Source organism: Papaver somniferum, chromosome 9 (genome assembly GCF_003573695.1).
Source record: "Papaver somniferum cultivar HN1 chromosome 9, ASM357369v1, whole genome shotgun sequence".
Taxonomy (NCBI): Eukaryota; Viridiplantae; Streptophyta; class Magnoliopsida; order Ranunculales; family Papaveraceae; genus Papaver; species Papaver somniferum.
In genome coordinates this window covers 60,258,731-60,266,098 of record NC_039366.1, presented here as the reverse complement: position 1 = coordinate 60,266,098, position 7,368 = coordinate 60,258,731, and the positions used below count along the sequence as shown (strand labels likewise).

The following is a 7,368-nucleotide window of genomic DNA, read 5'->3' as shown; positions in this document are numbered from 1 at the left end:
ACGGACGTAAACACACATATCTCATAAAAAAAAATTACAATATATAAAACCAATAAAGATTAATACTGCAAAATCATCTTACAAATAACTTAGAATTTAAATAAATAAATCTAAAACATTGCAAGATGAAAATCGATGCAATAGCTATGTGTAATCACAATATTTGCTATTCCAAACCCTAGTTATCCTTCTTAAACACAAGAATAAATTCTCATAAGAAGTTTCCTAGGAAAAATCAACTCCTAAAAACAAAAAAACAAGCTCAAACTAAAGTCAAATAACATTTCTGGAACCCTCATAAGTCTTAATACCTTTGAGCTTGTTATTGACGGCATCTACCGCTTCTTCGGAGAAGATATCCTCATTGAGAAGATATTTAACATGTGTCTTCATGAGAACAAGGTCAGAGTTAACCTTTTTCAACTCAGTTCGTAACACATCGAGACTCTTCATAGTATCAATGAGTTGTAGTTTTGCTTCCTCAAAGTATTTAAGAAAATCATGAACCATCTCAGTAGAAACCATGTCATCATGCTTTATATCTTGATGAGTATATGCATAATAGTATGATACATCAGAATAATCATCAGTGAAAAAGCGGGGGGTCTAACAACCACACCCAGTATTTCGTTTATGCAATCTGTATGGACTAACTCCAATATAATTCCAAGAGAATTAACTAGACAGTCAGACGCAATCAAGGAAAATATATCCAAGAGTTATACCTCAATTTCTCAAATCAATCTGCAATCGAACATATAGAAATCTGTGAGCCGGATTAATATGAGAAATAACTTGGATGGAACCAAAGACCAATATGCAAGCGTCAATCAATTTCAATCAACAACCAAAGGTTGGATTTACCAATTGGTTGAACCACGCACAACCTGTGATATTTCAATTATATAGAAAATATAATGGGGAAAAGAAATAACATAGACACCAGAAGTTTTGTTAACGAGGAAACCGCAAATGTAGAAAACCCACAGGACCTAGTCCAGATTTGAACACCATACTGTATTAAGCCGCTACAGACTCTAGCCTACTACAAGTTAACTACGGACTGGAATGTAGTTGATCCCTAACCAATCTAACACTGATTAAGGTACATCTGCCTTCCTTACGTCTCTGAATCCCAGCAGGATTCTACGCACTTGATTCCCTTAGCTAATCTCACCCACAATTAATAGTTAATGCGACCCAAAGTCGAAGACTTGATAAACAAATCTGTCTCACACAGAAAAGTCTATTGAATAGATAAATCTGTCTCCCACAGAAATACCTACGAAGTTATTGTTCCGTCTATTGATAAATCAAGGTGAACAGGAACCAACTGATACACCGGTCTTATATTCCCGAAGAACAGCCTAGTAATATCAATCACCTCACAATAACTTTATATGGTAGTATAAAAAGTTATTGTGAAATTACTAAAAATGAGACGAAGAACTTTGTGATTACTTTTTATATCTTACCTATCGAAGATAAATATCGAGCAAATCTTAGAGAAGATAGTACTCAATACGATAGAACAAAGTAAGATCAGAACACGTAACTACAGAGAAAATTGTTGGGACTGGCTTCGAAAACCCAATGAAATCTTTAAGTCATTAACCTATAATGGTTTTAGGGAAAACCTAGGTTAAAGGAGAATCGACTCTAGTCGCAACTAGTATCACACATGAGGTGTGGGGATTAGGTTTCACAGTTGCTAGAATTCTCCCTAACATAGTCTTCAAATCAGGGTTTGCAATCAATGTTACCTTTGAAAAAGCGGGGGTCTAACAACCACACCTAATATTTCGCTTAGCAATTTGTATGGACAAACTCCAATATACTTTTAAGAGAATCAACTAGACAGTCAGACTCAATCTTAATAAAAGTATATCAAAGAGTTATATCTCACTTTCTCGATTCAATACTTACTCAAGCAAATAGAAATCTGAGAGTCTAATTGAATACTGTCGATTCAATATTGTCGTCCATAGATTCAGATCGCTACAAACACATACTTATGAGGTCTTTAAACGTGTTTGCCTGCTCTGATACCAATTGAAAAAGCGGGGGTCTAACGACCTCACCCAATATTTCGCTTAGCAATCTGTATGGACTAACTCCAATATACTTTCAAGAGAATCAACTAGACAGTCAGACTCAATCTTAAGAAAATCATACCAAAGAGTTATATCTCAATCTCTCAATTCAATGCGCTATCAAACAAATAACAATTTGCGATCCCGATTGAATATAAGAGAGATAACTTGAAAGGTACCAAAGAGCAATGTTCAAGGATCAATCAATTTCAATCAACAACCAAAGGTTGGATTTCCCAATTGATCGATTCAACGCAGAACCTGTGATATTTCAATTATATAACAAAATATAATGCGAAAAATAAATAACACAGACACCAAAAGTTTTGTTAACGAGGAAACCACAAATGCAGAAAAACCCCGGGAGCTGGTCCATATTTGAACACCACACTGTATTAAGCCGCTGCAGACACTAGCCTACTACAAATCTAACTTCGGCCTAAAATGTAGTTGAACCCTAATCTATCTCACACTGATTCAAGGTACAGTCGTGCTCCTTACGTATCTGATCCCAGCAGGATACTATGCACTTGATTCCCTTAGCTGATTTCACCCACAACTAAGAGTTGCTACGACCCGAGTATAGTCTTTCTAATTAGGGTTTGCAATCAATGTTAGCTTAATAACAAAGCATTCAATATTCATCGTTAGATGAAAAACTGATTAGATTCAAGCTAATATCTTTCAACCGTTAGATCGAACTTATCTTGTTACACACAAATGAAATGCACGTTTATTTAGGTTTGTGCAACCGTACCCAAACATGTACATTTAGTTGGTTCAACAGTAGTTAACCAAATGGTTAGCCATATGAGCATTTTCATATCAACCATATTCATCTTAACCATAACTAGTTCAAATGACTCAAGAGAACTAGTTAGAGAGTTGTTCAATTGCTTAGATATCATAGAAGTATATAAGACACAATCGAAGCAAAAATGATTTGATTCACTCGAATCAATTCATGAACTTTATACACACGGTTTGCAAGTACGCATTCCTTAGTTTATATAAGTTTAAGTTCACGAATGATCGTTTTTAGAAACTAACCCACTTAAGTACGCATAATGGTACGCGGACTTAAGTACCCGGAATAAGTTTGTTTTCAGTTCACAAATTCCAGCAGAAATTCACGGGATGTGAACTTCCGACAGTGCGCGTACTGGTACGCGGACTTCAGTTCCGGTTTTCCTGAGCAGCAAAGTACGCATACTTTGGTTCAAGGAATGAGGACTTACACACGTATGAGTTACCACACAATGTTATATCCTTTCATGGTTATATTCTAAACTCTCATTTAAATCATTGAAACATTTTTAGAGGATGTTATATAGTTGTTGTCACAAGCTATTTTTCGTCAAAGCGATTTTCAAGTAATTGAAACTAATATGCCTTTCGTCACTAGTAAAGATAAACTTGGCCAAAGCGAAAGCTTACCAACACATATTTCGAGAAATAGATAAGCGAGATAAACTCGGCTCGAAATAGCAAATGTGTATAATCATAGTCTATATAGCAATACGACTTTTGTCTCAAGATAAGAGATAGAGTAGATAGACTTTTGAGTGATAGATAAGTTCAAGTCTCCACATACCTTTTAGTCGATGAAGTTCCACCAGTTCCTTGAGTAGTTCTTCGTCTTTGTATGATGATCGCCATGGAGTCTAGAGCTCAACTAAACTTTCTATCCTAGTACGAGATTTAGCTATAGTAGACTAGAAATCAAGACTTATAGCTTTGATCACTAACATTGACAAACATGCTTGAGATAGCAACGCATGCGAGTTCGACCGAGCAGTGCTCTAACAACCTTGGTAACAAAGCATTTAATATTCAGCGTTAGATGAAACCTGATTTAAGATTCAAGATAATATCTTTCCACCGTTAGATGGTCTTTAGATTGTTACACACAAATGAAATATACCTTCATTTAGATATGGGTAACCATACCTAAACGTGTATATTGAGTTGGCTCAATAACAGTTAACCGAAGTTAGCCATATGAACATTTTTTTCTTAACCTTGTTTATCTTAACACTTCTAGATCAATTGATAAAGAAATGAATCTAATTGTGTTACTCATATAGTTTTTCAATTGTTTATATTCTCATAAAAGTATACAAGACACAATTGAAGCAAAATCGGATTGATTGAAAAGAATCAGTTCATGAACATTTTAGCCACGGTTTGCAAAGATTGCATTCCTTAATTTATAAATGTATTTGTCCATGAGTATGAAATCATAATTAACTAATTTAAGAGCTTGAACCACTTAAGTTTGCAAACGGGTACGCGAACTTAAGTTCCGGACATTGGTCACAAGCCGACAGTTTGCAAACGGGTACGCAAACTTTAGCTCCGGACCTAATTTATTTGAAATCGTTTGCGAACGGGTACGTGATAGACACATTTTTGTGTCTAAGTTGTCCTCAATTTTCTGTATTGGTGGTACTCGATTTTGTACTTATTATGGTGTTTTGTGTGTTTGTAGGTATTTTTGAGAAATAAACTTTGTTTGGAAATTCGGCTCGAAAAGTTGATTTAGGCACCCGGAGGACACATGTTATTCGGATCCACAATTTTGGATAAGGGGCACCTCAACTGATAAGGGGCATCCCATTTCCAAGGCAAGTTTCTGGCATGTTTGGAATGTGCAGATGGCTGGAAATCGCGTGAAGTAGTTAATCTGGGAAATTATTTCCCGCGACTGCATGAGAGTTATTTCAGAGATTTTCGAATTCATTACGGGAGATTCTTGGTGCAATTGTGTATATAAAGGGTGTTTGTGGGTCATAGAGGACGACGGAGAGTGGGGAGAAGAACAGTCCGATAATCAGAGCTCCAGCAGGTATTTTCCTGCTGCTGCATAAGCTGAAGAACACGAAGAACATAAGACGCCTATAGACTGTCGTTCATGCCGTTCATGCTATAGAGACAATGACATATTTCTTGTATCGTTCTTTGTAACAGTTGGTTTGTAACAAACATAATTGTTACACACCCAGTTTTTCATCTTTTCTTACATATTCATCTTTGTAAGCACATTTGGAGCAATGAAATCGAATTTTGAGCGTGTTTCCATCACAATGAGCTAAACCCAATCCTTGGGGCAATGGAGGAAGCCGTTGTTTTGGTAAAAGTGATACATTTCTACTTTTAATTAATTATAACAACTCTATTATGATTTTTGCATTTAAATAAAAATTGATTATATGATTTTGATTAGTTAGGTGTATTTTCTCTTGATAGAATATGCTTGCTTAAGGTTTTGATATTCTATGCTTGGATTAACATCTATTCTTTTGAAAATCTACAAGTCGAGGCAACACTATTAGAATCAAGGGCTATTTTTCGTTTCCTCCTCTTCCAAGATCGCTAATTAGCGTTTCCTCCCCTAATAGATTCAAATTAGTGTTTCCTCCTATCGTTAGTTTTTCCATCCATTTCTCGTTAGCTGAGTCAGTAGCACTGTCCACGTGGAAAATTTAAAATTATTATTTATAGTGTACCCAAAATACCCTCTTAAATTTGTGGGAAATATGCGTGTACATCCTATTTCATTTTTAGAAATATAACTACAGTGATCCGGTCACTTAGGTCTTCTCTCGAACATGTGATATCCATTTCACAGATGGTGACGGAGAGAACTCCGTTGGAATTCGTTTAGTTCTTTACTAAATGTCCTTCCTGCAAAACCAAATTCATACACAACCCATTGATATCTAACAAACTAGGACCTTAAGCATTCATCAATTTCACTCTCAATCAAACTAATCTCTTCTCCACTGGTTCTATGTGGTTATAGGGTTTCCTTTTTCATCCACTGTATATTTAAAATGGTTGGGGCTAAACGAAATCTTCTGCAACGATTGAACAAAAAACAGAAGCAGATCAAAGAACATGTTCCTGAACTTGATCCCAGGTTTCACCAAACTCTTTTTCACCATTTGAAATTTGATTTCTGTTTTCAAAATCTTGGTTTGTCGCGGTGGAATCGGTTTGCAGTTTGTTTGATCCCAGATATCACCAAACTCTTTTTCATCATTTGAATTTTGATTGTTGATATCAAATTTTTAGATTGCCTCGGTTGAATGGATTTGCAATTTTTTCTAGTTTTTGTTGACTTAGGCTTGGTTTTTATATGAAATTTTAGGTAATTGGGCGTTTATGCAATTGGGTCATGGTGAAATTGAAGACTGCATCTCAACAAATTTTGGAAATTTTAGTGTATTTTAGTTCAATAAATTTTGGAAAGTTTGATGTGTTAAGACTTAAGAAGGAAACAAATTGAGGATTGTGAAACAGGGTTCAAATTGTGTTTTCCTGGGTGATCGTCGTTTTGCTGTTGATTGTAAAATTAGTTTTGCTGCCGACAGTCGAACGTGGGAGATGATGAAGATCTTGATTAGAAAGGAAAGGAATAATGAAGACTAAAAGTCTACGTTAATATGATATCATTATTTTTAGGTGTGAGGGTATTTAGGACAGTTCACTAAAAATGGTTTTTGTTTTTGCCACATATGCACAGGTGCTGACTCAGCTAACCAAGAAATGGATGGAAAAATTAACGATGTGAGGAAACATTAATTTGGATATATTTGGGGAGGAAACGCTAAATAGCGATCTTGGGAGGGGAGGAAACACAAAATAGCCCTAGAATCAATTTGAATGTTGAGGTGCATAATTATTGTTTTATTAAATCACTAATATCGACCAATGGTGGAATCCTAGCCCCAATCTCTCCATAATTTTCACAACACCTTTTTATCTGAGTTTGTTAATTTTATTTATAAATATTAAGTCTAAAAAATCTGCTTTCACAAGTCTTGAACGAACCTATTACTACAACATCATTGAAAATACCATCAATTTTTGGCGTCACCGACGTGGACTTGTCTTTAGGATAGAGTTTTCAGATTTTTTTTTTAGGTTTTTAGTTTGTTTTTTTTATTATTTGTTCTATTTTACGTTTTTGGGTATTTGTCTTTTGATTACAGATTCTTGGATTTCGGAGCGAAAGAAAAAGAAGTTGCCAAAGCTTTTGGTGACCACTTAAAGATTTGGAGTCAAAAGACAAAGCGAAAAGAACGAAGAAAAAAATCAAAAAAAAAGAAGAGAATTTTATTAGATTTTGTTTTCAGATTTTAGATTTTTTCTAGCTTTTAGAAATTGTATTAGGATATTCTCTATTATTTTAATTTTCTTTTTATTTTGGACTTTACTTTTTGGACTTTGGACGTTCTTTTATTTATAAACCATACGGAAGGGTAGTATA

The 7,368-nt window shown here is 35.0% G+C and overlaps 1 long non-coding RNA gene across 1 annotated transcript; it reads left to right on the top strand.

Moving 5' to 3' along the window:
* Window positions 1–5,607: 5,607 nt before the first annotated feature.
* On the top strand, window positions 5,608–6,883 carry LOC113309547. Its single transcript, XR_003340649.1, has 2 exons — window positions 5,608–6,015; window positions 6,247–6,883. It is a non-coding gene; the product is annotated as an uncharacterized LOC113309547 (long non-coding RNA).
* Window positions 6,884–7,368: the final 485 nt, after the last annotated feature.